The following is a 17492-nucleotide window of genomic DNA, read 5'->3' on the forward strand; positions in this document are numbered from 1 at the left end:
CAATTATAGTAACTTCTGCTCCCTGTTTTCATTTTGCTACTAAATCAGAGAAGCACTAGACATATTATATCTAGCACCATAAGTAAATGTACATGTTTATGTATAGAAAACTATTGTATATATGTTATAATTTTGTTAAAACCAAGGTAGGTCCAGAAACAACCAATGTGTTTGTATACTGACAACGGATTTGGCTTATTCAAGAGTTGGTTGATCGCTCCCACTAAAAGCTTATTTTCCAGATTTCTACTACTTAATTCCTTTAAACAACAAAATGTTTTTATTTAATCATTTCTATATAAACTACAAAATTCTAAGTATCACATGCAGACTACGGTTTAATATTTTTCTTGTGCCCTCAGACTCACTATCACGAATATACTATGAAAATTTTAGTGTCTTGAAATTCCCATAATGGCGCAGTGGAAATGAATCCAACTAGGAACCATGAGGTTGTGGGTTTGATCCCTGGCCTTGCTCAGTGGGTTGAGGATCTGGCGTTGCCGTGAGCTGTGGTGTAGGTCGCAGACACGGCTCGGATCCTGCATTGCTGTGGCTCTGGCTTAGGGGGCCAGCAATAGCTCCGATCAGACCCCTAGCCTGGGAAGCTCCATATGCTGCAGGTCCAGCCCTAAAAAGACCAAAAAAAAAAAAAAAAAAAAAAAAAAAAAATCAAGAAAACCAAACTGAACAAGACCTACTTCCTGCCGTGGAGGACCTCAGTTTATTTGTAAAGACAGACAGAGATGTAAATAGATTACTGCAGATGGTACCTTGTTCCTAGGTACACTCAAAGAATACATGAAGGTCTTTTCAGAAAATAATAACCATGCAATTAACAGAACCAGGTGGCGACTGAAATATAATCTTGCACATTATGTATCATTCATAAAGATAAAAAAATATTTGAGCTGTAAGTAGATTTTTGAGTGAGCCCAAAAACCAGACAGCAAATATCTATTAGAAACCTTAGGAAAAATTCTGAAAGACCTAGCAGGAGCAGTCAATCTGTGGCTTGGAGAATGACCACAATTGAGAACAGAAGCAGAGCCAAAAGCTAACACAATTGTCTGACACGAGCAGATGGGGAACAGGAGGAGGGAGGAACACTCACTCAGAATGCTGACAAGGGGCCACAGGGCAGCTATTTTAGTCTGGGGATAAATGGGATAGTCATAGGAGATCTGTTCTGCTAGACTCAAGGTAAACAGGACAACTTAAGGAGGGTGGGTAGGGAGGAGGGCAAATCAGAAGAAACAATCAACATATTTAATGAGATAAAAGTCACGTGTACAAAAGAAATATAAAAGCAAGATGGAGGAATTGGAAGTCCCAGCCCACATTTCCCACAGAGACACTGAATTAACAATTTACAGACCAAAATTATTTTATGAGAACTCTAGAAATCATTTAAGAAATTGCAGAACCATGGAGTTCCCGTTGTGGCATAGTGGAAACGAATCTGACTAGGAACCATGAGGTTTCAGGTTCTACCCCTGGCCTCGCTCAGTGGGTTAAGGATCCAGCGTGGCCGTGAGCTGTGGTGTAAGTCGCAGACACAGCTCGGATCTGGTGTTGCTGTGGCTGTAGCGTAGGCCAGCAGCTACAGCTCCGATTAGACCCCTAGCCTGGAAACCTCCATATGCCATGGGTGTGGCCCTAAAAAGACAGAAAGACAGAAAGAAAGAAAGAAAGGAAGGAAGGAAGGAAGGAAGGAAGGAAAAAAGAAACTGCAGAACCCCAAGAGAGTACAAAGCCAAGAACAGCTACACAGAAACAGGCTAAGAAGAGGTGCTTCATTTTATCTATGATCACCCCTCCCCCAAGCCAGCACAGCTCAGCCTGGCTTACGGCTTCTGTCCAGGTGTAGCTGGAGTGTGTGTGGGGGGGAGTTGAGGTGAAAGGGGAGGATCGGAATGGAACATGTGTCTAACATTCTGACTTTTCCAAGGGCTGCCCAAGGAATGGGCTACTGTCTCACCCGATTCAGAGTGCTAACGGAACTGGCATAGTGTGGATGCTTGGGGGTGCTGAAAGAAAGGGAAAGTTGGGGGCAGCTTGCTGCAGCATCAAAAGGCCTGTGGTGGAGTTCCTGTCGTGGCACAGTAGAATCGAATCCGACTAGGAACCATGACATTACAGGTTCGATCCCTGGCCTCGCTCAGTGGGTTAAGGATCTGGCGTTGACATGAAGTGGTGTACGTGGCAGATGCAGCTTAGATCCGGCGTTGCTGTGGCTGTGGTATAGGCTGGCAGCTGTAGCTCTGATAAGACCCCTAGCCTGGGAACCTCCATATGCCAAGAGTACAGCCCTAAAATGCAAAAAAAAAAAAAAAAAAAAAAAAAAAAGAAGGCCTGTGGGCCTGTGGTATCCCAGACTGAGGCTGGCATGGCTTGGTGCAATCAGGACAAGGTGCCCAACTTATTGCTTCTCCCTCAGGTGGGAAAAAAGAGTGAGGCAAGTGTCCCGTATTCCAGTTTTTCAGACAGCCACCCAGGGGACTGGTATTTCTCTTAACTTACTTGGAGAATTCACAGGGAGCTGGTATACTCCGGATGCCTGGGGGTAATTGAAAACAAAGAGAGCAGGGCAGCTTGCCCCTGTAACACCAGACAATCTGCAGTATCACAGACAGACACCAGAAAGTACAAGAGATCACAAGGTCCTGAATAAGAAACTGACAAACCTCTTTAATCAGGAAATTACACACACACACAAGCCCAGAGAAGTCACATCCTCCCTCAAAAAGTGTCAGAGGCCCCCAGAACCTCTACCTGGGTTGATTGGTAAAGGGCTACCTCTATATGAAGTCAGTCTAAAGTCTGGGAGAAGTGGCTCTTTTCACAAATGGATAAAACTCACAAATCACAAATTAGATGAAGAATCAGGGAAACATGGGGCAAAAACAATGGAACAAAAATAAATCTCCAGAAATCGACCCTAAAGAAACACATATCTATTATCTGACAGAAAATTTAAAATAACTTTTTTTTGGCCATGTCCATGGTACGTGTAAGCTCCCAGGCCAGGGACTGAACCAGCACCACAGCAGCAACCCAAGCCACTATAGTGCAATGCCAGACCCTTAATCCACTGCACCAAAGGAGAACTCTCAAAATAACTTTTTTTAAAAGGGGCTCAATGATCTCAAAGAGAACATAGAGAATTAAATGAAATGAGATCAGGAAAATGATGCATGAACAAAAATGAGAAAATCAAAAGAGAGACAGAGGCTACAAAAAAGAGCCAAAGAAAAATGTTGGCACTAAAGATTACAATAATCAGACTTATTCATGCAGAAGAATCAGAAAAGTCGAATATAAGTCACTTGAAACCACTGAGACAGAGGTGCAAAAAGAAAAAAAAATGAAGAAAAGTGACATTCTTAAGGGTCTTACGTTACATCATTAAGGAGCTCAATAAATGTATTATAGGAATACTGGAACTTGAAGCGAAAGAGGAAGGCACATGTGAAAAAATAATGGCAGAAAATTTCCTAGATCAGAGGAAGGAAATGGACATCTGAATGCAAGAAATCTCAAAGAACTCTAACTAGGATGAACAGAAAAAAGTCCACACTGCAACACACGATAATCAGATGTCAAAAGTCAAAGACAAAGAGAGAATCTTGAAAGCAGCATGAGAAAAAGGACTCATCATGTACAAGAGAGTTCCGATAATATTATCAGCAGCTTTCACAGCAGAAACCTCACAGGTCAGAAAGGAGTGGATGATATATTCAAATGCTAAAAGAAAAAATATCACTAACCAAGAATATTGTATCTAGCCAAAATATTCTTCAAAAATGAAGGATAAAGACTTTCCCGGGTAAGCAAAAGCTAAGACAGTTCATCATCACTAGAATGCTTTACAAAAAATGCTATAGGATGACTTCAAGTTGAAACAAAAGGATAGCAGACAGCAACAGGCAAACATATTAAAAATATAAAGCCTGCTGGTAAATATAGCTAGATGGAGAAACACAAAATACTGTTACACTATGCAGTGGTACATAAAGCACTTTTAATTCTAGTAGAGAATACAAAAACTAAAAGCATAAAAATACTTGTAACACTACATTAATGGATACACAATATACAAAGAGGTTATTTGTGATGTCAGTAATGTAAGTGGAGGTGGAGCGATATGAGTTTTTTTATACAACTGAAGTTGTTTTATCAGCTGAAAACAGATTACTATGTTTCATGGAAGCCTTATAGTAACCATGAAGAATATATCAATAGAAAATACAGAAAGAGAGTTCCCTGGTAGCCTTGTGGTTAAAGGATCTGGTGTTGTCACTGCCGTAGTTTGGGCCACTGTTGCTGGGCAGGTTCAATCCCTGGCTCAGGAACTTCCACATGCTGCAGGCGTGGCCAAAGAAGAAGAATATACGGAAAAGGAAATGAGAAAGGAGTCAAAGCATGTCTACACACACAAAAAACAATGAAACATAAGAGAAGGTAGGAGGAAAGAGGGATAAAATAGCTGTAAGACAGAAAACAATTAATAGCATGGCAATAGTTTAGTCCTTCCCTATAAGTGATTACTTGAAATATAAATGGGTTGAAGCCTCCCACCACAATCAAAAGACAACATTTGACTGAATGGCACTAAAAAAAAAGATTCAACTATACACTGTCAATAAGAGACTCACTTTAGATATAAAGACCCACAGAGGATGAAAGTTAAAGGATGAAAAAAGATATTCTAGGCAAATAGAAACCAAAAGAGAACAAGGGTGTCCATACTTACATCAGACAAAATAAACTGGAAGTCAAAAACTGTCACAAGGGACAAAGAGAGATATTTGATAATGACAAAAGGGTAAATTCACAGGAACATACAACAATTATAAATATACGTACATACATACATAACATATATACGTACCTAACATCAGAGCACCCAAATATATGAAACAAACATTCATAGAATTGAAGGGAGAAATAGTTACAAAGTTATAGTAGATTCCAATGCCCCACTTTCAACAATGGATAGAAGCAGACAGATCAGTAAGAAAAGGGAGGACTTGAACAACACTACAGACCAAATGGACTTAACAGACATACACAGCTCACCAAACAGCAGCAGAAAACACATTCGTCTTAAGCACACAGAGAACATGTTGGTCACAAAACAAGCATTAACAAATTTAAGAAGATTAAATCATATATCTTTTCCAACCACAATGAAATAAAATTAGAAGTCAAGAGCAGTAGGAAAACTAGAAAATTCACAAATATGTGGAAATTAAATGACACATTCTCTTTTAAAAAATTCAGTTTTATTGGGATATAGTTGATTTACAATGCTGTGCTAGTTTTTTTATGTTAGTTTTTGCTTGTTTATTTTTGTTATTGTTATTGTTTGTCTTTTGAGGGCTGCACCCACAGCATATGGAAGTTCCCAGGCTAGGGGTCGAATCAGGGCTGCAGCTGCCGGCCTACACCACAGCCACAGCAACCAGGGATCTGAGCCGCCTCTGCTACCTACATGGCAGCTCATGGCAACACCTGGATCCCCATGGATACTAACTGGGTTTGTTACTGCTGAGCCACAATGGGAACTCAATTTGTGTGTGTGTGCATGTTTTTGTTTTAGGTATACAACAAAGTGAATTAGTTATACATATATATTTATCCATTCCTTTCCAGATTCCCTTCCCATGTAGGTTATTACAAAATATTGAATAGAGTTCCCTGGGCTATATATATATATATATATATTTGATCCTTGTTAGTTATCTATTTTTTATATAGCAGTGTATACATGTTAGTCCTCAATTCCTAATTTATCCTTTCCCCTAGCCTATCTTCTTTGGTAACCATAAACTTATTTGCAAAGTCTGTGAGTCTGTTTCTTTTGTAAATAATTTCACTTGTATCATTTTAAAATTAAATTCCACATATAAGTGATATTATACATGTCTTTATCCGACTAATTTCACTTTGCATGATAATCTCTAGGTCCCTCCATGTTGCTACAAATGGCATTATTTCATTATATTTTATGGCTGATACTCCAGTGTGTGTGTGTGTGTGTGTGTGTGTGTGTGTACAAATATACACATCTTCTTTACCTATCCCTTTGTTTCCATGCCTTGTATTGTAAACAGTGCTGCAATGAACACTGGGGTGCAAGTATCTTTTGGAATTATAGTCTTCTCCAGATATATTCCCAGGAGTGGAACTGCTGAATCATATAGTAGTTCTATTTTTGGTGTTTTAAGGAACTTACATACTGTTGTCCATAGGGGTTGTACCAATTTATATTCCCACTAACAGTGCAGGAGGATTCCCTTTTCTCTGCACTAGCATTTATTGTTTGTAGACTTTTTAACAATGGCCATAATGACAGGTGTGAGGTGATACCACATGGTAGCTCTGATTTGCATTAGTGGTATTGAGCATCTTTGTCTTCTTTGGAGAAAAATCTATTTAAATCTTCTGCCCATTTTTTGATTGGGTTGTTTTTGTTGTTGAGTTTTATGAGCCATTTGCATATTTTAGAAATCAAGCCCTTGTCAGTCACATCATTTGCAAATTTTTTCCCCCCATTCTGTAGGAATGTCTTTTTGAAATGTTGTTTATGGTTTCCTTTGCTGTGCAAAAAACTTAACGCTCAATTAGGTCCCATTTCTTTACTTTTGTTGTTATTTTCATTACTCTAGGAGGAGGGTCAAAAAAGATATTGCTGGAGTTCCCATCATGGCTCAGTGGTTAACGAAACCAACTAGGAACTATGAGGTTGCAGATTCGATTCCTGGCCTCGCTCAGTGGGTTAAGGATCCCATGTTGCTGTGAGCTGTGGTGTAGGTTGAAGACGCAGCTCAGATCCTGCATTGCTGTGGCTCTGGCGTAGGCTGGCAGCTACAGCTCTGATCAGACCCCCTAGCCCGGGAACCTCCATATACCATGGGGACGGCCATAGAAAAGACAAAAAAAAAAAAAAAAAAAGATATTGCTGCAATTTATGTCAGAGTGTTCTGCCTATGTTTTCCTCTAAGAGTTTTATAGTATCCAGCATTACATGCAGGTCTTTAATGCCTTTTGATTTTATTTTTGTATATGGTATTAGAGAATGTTTTAATTTCATTAACACGTAGCTGTCTAGTTTTCTAAGAATCACTTAATGAAGAGACTTTTTACCACTGTATATTCTTGCCTTTTTTTGTTACAGATTAGCTGACCAATCTAATCAGCTAGGGGGGCTAGGGGTTGAACTGAGATGCAACTTCCAGCCTATGCTACAGTCACAGCAATGCAGGATCCCAGCTCCATTTGTGACCTACACCACAGCTCATGGCAATGCTGGATCCTTAACCCACTGAGCTGGGCCAGGGATTGAACCTACACTGAAATCTATATATATATTCATTATAGCCCCAATAGAGTATAAAGAGCCTGTTTATATTCCTGAGACAGAAGTGGACACTGCCACATAACTCATTAACCTCTCTATGTCCTGGGTGTGACAAAGGTTAAGTTTGTAACTTTTCTTAATGTCATCATCTGTGTTCTGTTCCCTCTTCACAATCATAAACACATACTTGATTTCCTTCTGTTTTCAAGATAAAAGGTCACCTACCTGTCACTCTTCCTAACCTTTGTTAGTTCTTTACAAACTAAATACAATTAAGTCACAGTTTTCTAAAAAGTATGCGGTGATATCTGGGGGCAGGCAGGGCAGTCTTATTAGGTAAGTGCATGGAGTTAAAATGTATCTGTTTCTAACATCACTGTACTTAATTCTGCTTATCAATATTCAACATTCATATCTGTTAGTCAAATGCCAGACTCAACTAGTTAAATTTTAATGTATATCACCAACTATATATATAATTGCACCTATCATGTAATGGTATGAATTATATTTTTATCTACACTATAAATGTCATATCAACATTCAAATCATATATATGCTTTAGTGAAACAGCATATAAATATGGAAAAATAGGGAGGGAGAAGAAAAGAGAGGACTTTTCCCATTTTATATTTGTACATTCTAGCAACTTCTAAGATTGGTGTATTCTGAAATCTGAAACCTGTGTGTTCTGATAAAATCTGACTAAAAAAGGTGGTTAATTATTTGGGACCTCATGCTCTTTCTTATTCAAAATGGATGTTACATTTTGTGAAATCCACTGAAATTTGAAGAATGGAAAGATGATTTTTCCCAAAATAAGCATATTTTATCACTTTGTATACTTAATGCATTTTTATTATTTCGTACACTACAATCTGAGAAAATGCATTCATTCTCCTATATTTTGACAGGGCAGAAGTCTATCCTTGAACAGCTGGCAGCATAAATGACAAAAGATTGATGTTTTTCTTAGGATAATGACAAAATTATCTTCAAAGAAATCTGTGTGTGTATGTATGCAGAGATGTGGGTGTGTGTATGAGAAATATATATACACATACATGTATTTTTTTCAGACATTTCTAAGATATGTTAGTTCTATCATCAAGATAATTAGAGGAGTTCCTGTCATGGTGCAGTGGTTAATGAATCCGACTAGAAACCATGAGGTTGCGGGTTCGATCCCTGGCCTTGCTCAGTGGGTTAAGGATCCGGCGTTGCCATGACCTGTGGTGTAGGTAGCAGACGCAGCTCAAATCCCGCGTTGCTGTGGCTCTGGCGTAGGCCAGCGGCTAAAGCTCCAATTGGACCCCTAGCCTGGGAACCTCCATATGCTGCGGGAGCAGCTCATGAAATGGCAGAAAGACAAAAAAAAAAAAAAGATAATTAAAAAAAATTAAAACAGGAGTTCCTGTCATGGCTCAGTGGAAATGAATCTAACTAGGATCCATGAGGGTGCAGGTTCAATCCCTGGCCTCGTTCAGTGGGTTAAGGATCCAGTGTTGCTGTCGAAGATGTGACTTGGATCTGGTGTTGCTGTGACTGTGGCGTAGGCCAGTGGCTACAACTCTGATCTGACCCCTAGCCTAGGAATCTCCATATGCCATGGGTGTGGCCCTAAAAAGACAAAAAGAAAAAAAATTAAAACACTCCAACGTTCATCTGCACACACAAAAAAAGTATTCCTCCTCTCATGTCCTAGTTCACAAAAGCAATGGAAAGTTTCATCAACCTACTTAGTGGCTAGTTGAACTACATATATGTGGACTTTTATTCTGGAAATAAAGAAACCAGATAATTTGATTTAAAAAAAAAAAAAAACCACAAAAATAATTACCATTGACCTGGAAAGCTTGCTGAACAAGATAGCTCTGACAACCTGGAGAGGCGAGGCTCCCCCGAACTGATGACAATCAGTTCTCTTCTGGGACTATCAACAAAGAGAGGCATGTGGTGAAAAGAAGGAAGGAAGAACCAGCTCTCAGTATTGCCCAGAATGAACGATCTGCCTCTAACTAAGACAAAGTCTGACAAAAACCTGCAATTTACTTTCATATCAGAGACTGCCGATAGTCTCCCAATATCCATTCCCCTCTTCTTCCTCCATTAAAAAAACAAAACAGAACAAACAAAAAAAAACCCAAAAACTGATTTTCTGGTGTGAATATGGTCCCTAAACTGAAGACAGTGTTTCTCAGCTTCCCTTGCTGATCGGAGTGGCCAAAGAGAACAAAGTGAAAGTGACAGGGATCTTCACCCCTTCTGCCTCTTATTAGCTGGGATGTGGACAGAGACTGGTGCTCCAGCAGCCTCCTGAGATAAACCTGGAAGCCGCACACAGGAAAACAAGATGGAACCAGTCTTGACTGACCACCTCACAGAGGGCCACACCAGCCTTGCAACACCTCCGGATTTCATGAATGGGGGAGAAAAACAAACATCTATTTTGTATTAGGAATGGACACCTACTCAGTTACTTTTAGTCAAACCTAATCACAATTCTCAGTCTACTTTTGTTTTTGTTACTTGGGGTTTTCCTCTATAAGGTCATGTCTTTCTGAGTATAATATCAAATTCTTTAGAAGTGATACTAGGAACAACTTTCTGCCACTAGCTCCCACCAGCTGGCCTGTGCAAGAATTCTATGACAGTAACAAAATAAGAGAGCTAAAAATGTGCAGATAGAAATGCTCTTAAATATCTTCCATTACCTGGATATTATCACCCCCCAAAGATGTTTTTGCCTATTATAATGATATAGGAAAATCAAGAGTATAATTTAAGTTTGAGGGAGACTGGACTTGCTTGGAAAACTCCCAGAAAATTCCAGAGCTTTAAACTTCTTGCTTGGTCAGTGGGACAGACTCCTTTGCCTCCTAGGCTCCCCTGTTGCACTGGCACCTTCCTCCTTTCAAGTGTGTATTTAAGCCAAGAGAATCTTTGTGAATAAAAAAAGTGCTACAGAAAGCCTAGCAGCAGAAAAAATGTGGAAGGTGAAAAGGCAAGGCCCTCTGGAGAGGACAGACATGGTATATACAAATTAAAAAGAGTCATGGTATATAGATAAGTTTAAAAATTGCTGATAAAAATAATAGGAATTATATCTGAACAACTAAAGCAAAAGGAAGTTATAAAGACATCCTATAAATATCTTCTTCCCCTGTGGCCATGACCCAGTCTATATGTCAACTCTAGAATGCATAAGGAGGTCAAAGATTTGCCCAGTGCAGTCGCAGGAACACAGTGCCCTGTATCAGGCTTGGCAAACTCACCAGTCAAATCCAGGCCACTGCCCATTTTTGTATGTCCAACAAGCTAAGAACAGATTTTATATTTTTCAATGGTTACATTTTAAATGGCTGTGTAAGTACCTACATAACAGCAGAGTCTCAATTTGCCTGCAAAGCCTTTAATATTTACTATTGGATCTTTTACAGAAAGAGTTTGACAACACCTGATCCACATGACTAGCCATGTCTTTTTGACTATGGCTTAAAGAAAGGAAAAGTAAATATGACTTCAATTTTGAGAAGCTTAGGCAAATTTCAGAGTATAGTTGATAGCAGTATGATGTTAAGAATAACCTCTAACAATTGGGAAAGAAAGGACTACTTAGAATTTGAACCACTGGTCAGCAATTAGCGGATAAATCTACTTGGAATTTCTATCTTGTAGTATGAGATATTAATAAGCACTATTCATCATCAAAAAGTTAGGGAAATCCTTACAGGAGGTTGAACAAATTACTATTTTTCATGTGGATATGTGTGTTCGTCTTGTTTTACTATATGACTCTTAGAGTCTTGCAAAAAAAAATCTCTAGAAAAGGGATTTAGTATACACCAATTCCAAAATTCATTTAACTTACTTCTGTGACATCTATCAATACCTTGAAAAAGTATCCAAAGAACACATTTGGGGAAAATATTTATCTTATATGATATTAAAACAAATCAATGAGGGATTAAAAAGTTAAATGTATAAAACAAATCATAAAACCCAGAAGAGAACCAATTTAACTATCAAAGCTCTGGTGGAGATGGTGCTTTCCAGGCTAAAGAAGAACAGAATAAGTCATTAAGAAGAGTCACTGAAAATGTAACCATATACAATTGAAATATTTTTTGTCAAAACCAAAAAAAATAGAGAAAGCATACATGCACAGTAAATATAAATGGTTGCCTACATAATATACAAGGAATTTATAGGGCAATAGATGTGAACAGGTCACTAAGAGAAAATGCAACAAGTTAACTGCCTTGTGTGTTCACTATTGCCCTCCTTTCACTGTTTTTCCTATAGAAACCAAAAAAGAAATTCAACCTTGGATCGAATTGCAACCTAGCTTCAAATTTGGCCAAGGATCCCTAAAGAGTGAAATCCTTAACGTGGCCCACAGGAAGGAGATGGCACAGCCTCACCCTGTCATTCTCCAGCTCACCCTCCACCCCCTCAGCAGCATCCTTCTTCCACCTTCTCTCAGCCTAGCATGCGGCACGTCAGCATTAGAGCCCTTGCTCATGCTGGTCTTTCCTCCTGGGTCACTCTTTGCCTTATTCTCACCCTCTTCCCTCAGATTCACTCTCCGACATCCTCCACTTCCCAAATCAGACTCCACTTTCTCAGAATAGCCTTCCCTGACTGCAGTGCCTTAAATTTAGATCAGGTTCTCCTTTCTACAATCATAGCATCCATGCTTTCTCTCCACAGCACTCACCTAAGTTTTGAACTCTATATTTGTGGGACAATTTCGTTAAACTCTAATCCTCTCACTATCTGACAAGACTCCGTAAGGCCAGGGATCTTGATTGTCTTGTTCATCCTTATAGCCTCAACACACAGAAGAGTATCATTAAATCTTTTTAGAGAAGCTACAACAAAGGACAGTTTTAAAATGCCAAAAATGTCATTTATTTTGGTGGCAATGAGACTACAGGTAATATTTTTCTTTTCTTACTTTTCCGCATTTTACATATTTTCTGTAGTGCACATGTTAAAAAAAAAAGTTTATGATGAACCTAAATTTAAATACGTTATATACAAGCGAAAATTAAGAGTTTAAAAAAATTGGGAGGTGAAACCTGATCTTATGAAGAATTAATTCAAGTAGCAAACTTCTCACATATTTACTGACATGGAAAATGCACATGATATACAGCTAACTGAAAACATATACCATAAAATAGTGTACCTAGTATGAAACCATTTCTGTTCAACCCAGGAAAGTACTAGAATTTCATACACTACAATTTTAGCAGTGACTATCTCTCAGTAGGCAGATTAGAGGTGATTTTTTGCATTTCTTCTGCTTTTCTTTCCCTTTTTCTTTTTTTTTTTTTTTTTAGGGCTCCACCCTCGGCATATGGAGGTTCCCAGGCTAGGGGTCAAATTGGAGCTATAGCCGCCGGCCTATGCCAGAGCCACAGCAACACCAGATCCAAGCCGCATCTGCAACCTACACCACAGCTCATGGCAACGCCAGATCCTTAACCTACTGAGCGAGGCCAGGGATCGAACCTGCATCCTCATGGATCCTAGTCAGATTCCTTTCCGCTGAGCCATGACAGGAGCTCCTTTTTCTGCTTTTCTACTTTTTTACCCCAAAGACTGTTTTCCTCAACTACTGTTGATTAGAAAAACTAATCTCTTTAAAAAGCCATGTACTTTTGTGCATTTATAACATGGTTCAACTTGCAACCCATTTTTAGGAACACATCTTATTTTTTTCAAGTAAAGGATGACTTATATGAAACTACCCATTCCTTACAGTGTCATAGTCATTACTTTCTTCAGTTTGTTTTATAAAGCATACTTGACCTGAGGAACCTTCATACACCAATATTTTTTTTTTAAGCTTATGGCACTGACAACATAGTATTACATTTTAAAGTAAATGATGCCATCCTTTTTATCAATTTTAATTTTCTGATATTGCAGGACTACTAAATTCTATTGTTGTTAATGCGTTTTATCACCTACCCTTCTATCCAGAAAATTTTCCCAAAAGTGATTCATAAGCTCCACTAAGGAAAGCAGAAAAACATTTTTGAAAAATTATTCTGCAGAACATTATTTGCCACTTATTCCAAATAGCACAACAAGAAGGTTTGCAGGAAATGAAATGAAACCATGGTAACCAACTAAACCTATCATGAGCTATCAAATCAAAAGAACACACAGTACATTACATGTTAACGCCTACCAGCAGCATAATCCTTCCCCAGTTCCTTTTGATCCTTCTTCCTAAACATGAAAAAAGCTTTTAACCAATTTTCATATCTTAGAAATATGAAAGCCCCTGTATCAGTATCTACTATAATTCTATGACTTTACCAGGAACTCTTTGGCTGGGTTCACTTTAAAAGTCAACCTAACGCTCTGAGATTCAATTAGGAATTGTTTTTTCAATCATTAGCAAGATTACATTTTTATTTCAATGCATTTTATCATTTTCTAATACAGTAGCCATAGTTTCTTCCTACCAAATCTTCAGAGTTGTAAAGATGAAGTAACATTCTCTCTGGAATTTCTCCCTTAATAGTACCTTACCAGCATTCTAAACTAAAAGCCACAATAAATTAAATCACGAATGCGTTTATGTGGAGTTCCCGCTGTAGCCCAGCAGAAACACACTCAAATAGTATCCATGAGGATGTAGGTTCAATCCCTGGCCTTGCTCAGTGGGTTAAGGATCCAGCATTGCTGTGAACTGTGGTGAAGGTTGCAGATGTGGCTTGGACTCCATGTTGCTGTGTCTGTAGCACAGGCCAGCAGCTGCAGTTCAGATTCAAGCCCTAGCCTGGGAACTTCCATATGCTGCAGGAGCAGCCCTTAAATAAATAAATAAATAAATAAATAAATAAATAAATATACATTTATGTAATACAGGGGAGCCTGTTTTATCATCTTGTTGCCCATTCTATTATCAATCATCAATCCCTATCATAGGAACTGAAACTAAATTCACAGAATCTAGCTCAACATGTTCTTAAACAACCAAACATCAGCTAGAACTATATAAATAAGGTATTGGTGGTTTTTCAAAGGCATCGGCTGTTTATTACCTAACTATATAACCAGGCAGACAATATGGCAAATCTCTGGAAAGACTTGAGTTGATCTTTGCTGCTATGGATAGCTCCTACGCAAATTATCTCTTATAACAAAACACAATATTCACACCTGCCATAAAAACATATGTACATCTTACACACGACCAATTCCTGGAAGGACTAACAAATAATTGTGAATAGCATTATCTCTATGGAGTGGAACTAGAAATATATGGTGGGAAAGTAATACAATTTATCATTATACACAATTCCCTTATTTGAAAAAAATTTTTTTTACCATATCATAATCACAATAGACATGTGTTAATGACATGGACGCATATATGCTATTATTTTTATAGATGATTACTGCTTTTCTCTGAAAAGCTATCCAAACTCAGGACAAAATTATTTTTAATAAAACATTATTTTAATAAGCACAAAGAATCACCAAATGATTTTATAAGGGAATTTTAGCTTAAATAATTAAACTTCATATATACTTAATTTGGCTTTCTTCTTTTGCAGGGGGCAGGGGAGAGGTGGAAAGGTTTTAAACAAAGGTTTATCTGCTTTATAAAAATGGTACTGTATTGATAACTTAAGCTAAGGGTTTACTCTTATGTCACACTCCTTTGCAACTTAGATAGTGCTGCATGTTTTATTATTATTTTGGATATTGGTTTTGGGTTTTTTTTTTTCTTTTTAGGGCTGCACTTGCAGCATATGAAAGTCCCAGGCTAGGGGTCAAATTGGAGCTGCAGTTGCTGACCTACACCACAGCCACACCAATGCCAGATCTGAGCAGCATTAGCAATCTACACCGAAGCTTTCAGTAATGCCAGATCCTTAACCCACTGAGCGAGGCCAGGGATCAAACCAGCATCCTCATGGATACTACTTGGGTTCTTAATCCAATGAGCCACAACGGGAACTCCTGGATATTGTTTTGAACAGGTTATAGTTTCTGTTTCTTAGCTTTTTGTTTTTGAGCAAGATAAGCCTCAGTTTTCTAATCTGTCAAGAACAGAAAATACAGTATATCCTGCATGGGCTTATTTTGTAGATAAAACTGAGTTTTCCAACTTATATGCCAGGACAGAGGTTACAGGTTATGCGATAAACAAACCTGTCAGCCCTTTCAGAAGCCAGGAAGGTCAGATGCAGCTAATGTCCTTGGGCTGGTCACATTTGGCCACAGTCAGCCACCTACATTTACCTCTCAGGATGCCATACAACAGCATCTTCAATGGGTGCCATAACATGGAAAAGTGTTAGAAAATACTAAAAGATGGTTCACCTAAGGCCTTTACCACAGTGCCTGACACAGTCAAAACTCAGTAAATATTAACTATTGTTATATGTAAAAAACCACTAGGCACATTAATAAAATATTTGCGCACATCATTCACAGGAAAGGAGGCACTTACATTTTGGTGCTGTCTCTGGTTATCAAGAAAGAATTCTTAAACTAAAAGAACCTATTGTGTTTCCTACTGCACCTTAAAGTAGATACACAAGTCAGATTCCAGTTTCTCTTTCAGAGTCGTTAGTCAGAGTCATAATTCTCCCTTCTTTCAAAGTTCCTACTTATTAGCCAGAAAATATACTTGAACCTCAACTTCACCCTAAATGAAATACTTGGTGGAATTTGACTTATGCTGTGCCTTAAAAATACAACCCCCCAAATACCTTTTGAAATCTTTTTTCTTTCTTTTTTTTTTTTTTAATTTCTCTGCCTTCTGCTTTAAGCACATTGCTATGGATGCATACTTTTGAGAGGGAACTGAAGTTTGAACAGATAGAACACTAGTAAATAAAAGCCATGTTTCACATAAAAATCTGCAAAGTAAAGTACCATTCAAGAGTAAAGTGCAAGAGTTCCCATAGTGGCGTGGCGGAAACGAATTCGACTAGGAACAATGAGGTTGTGGGTTCAATCCCCGGCCTCGCTCAGTGGGGTAAGGATCTGGTGTTGCCTCGAGCTGTGGTGAAGGTCGCAGACGCGGCTCGGATCCCACATTGCTGTGGCTGTGGCGTAGGGCAGCAGCAAGAGTAAAGTTCAAATCAGGGGTTCCCGTCGTGGCTCAGTGGTTAACGAATCCGACTAGGAACCGTGAGGTTGTGGGTTTGATCCCTGGCCTTGCTCAGTGCGTTAAGGATCTGGCGTTGCCGTGAGCTGTGGTGTAGGTTTCAGACGCGGCTCGGATTTGGTGTTGCTGTGGCTGTGATGTAGGCCGGCGGCTACAGCTCCGATTCGACCCCTAGCCTGAGAATCTCCACATGCCGCAGAAGCGGCCCTAGAAATGGCAAACACACACACACACACACACACACACACACACACAAAAGAGTAAAGTGCAAATCAAAACTCCAATGAGATACCACTTTACATCCACTAGTGTTGCCAAGAGGTAGAGAAATTAGAACCTTCACATGTTGCTGGTGGGATTACAAAATGATAAAAGCACTTTGGAAAAAAATTTGGCAGTTCTTCAAAGTGTTAAACATAGTTACAATATGATCCAGCAATTTCAATCCTAGGTATATACAGGAGAGAAATAAAAACATATGTCCATGAGAAAGCATGTATACAGACAGCATTATTCATATCAGAGTATTCATAATAGCCGAAAAGTGGGAACAACTCAAATATCCATCAACTAATGAATGAAAAAAATGTGATATATGTCCAAACACTGGAACATTATTCCAATATTATTCATTAATAAAAAAACAAAGCAGTGACATATGCAGCATCATGGATGAACCTTGACAACATGCTAAAAGGGAAAGAAGCCAGTCGCAAAAGGACACGTATCATACACGATTTCACCTTCATGAAATGTCCGGGGTATATACATCTACAGAGACAACAAAGTAGGTTAATGGTTCCCTGGGGCTGGGAGGGTTGGGGAGAAATGGGAAGTGACTGCAAATGGGTATGGAGTGTCTTTTTAGGGTAATTAAATGTTCTAAAATTGATTGTTGCCCAGTGAATGCACTTAAAAAAAAATTGAAATGTACACTTAAATAAGCTAATTAGTATGTTATTTATAACTAAAAAAAGA

General features: G+C 38.7%; 1 protein-coding gene across 6 annotated transcripts in view; it reads right to left on the bottom strand.

Annotated features, from left to right (window-relative positions):
* Window positions 1-17492, bottom strand: part of CHN1 (chimerin 1) — a 196915-nt gene that overhangs the window by 95136 nt on the left and 84287 nt on the right. The window lies entirely within an intron of this gene.

This window comes from Sus scrofa, chromosome 15 (genome assembly GCF_054392235.1).
Source record: "Sus scrofa isolate SSC_HxYL_T2T_F1_AM1 chromosome 15, Sscrofa_HxYL_maternal_Yorkshire_Landrace_v2.0, whole genome shotgun sequence".
NCBI classification, from domain to species: Eukaryota; Metazoa; Chordata; class Mammalia; order Artiodactyla; family Suidae; genus Sus; species Sus scrofa.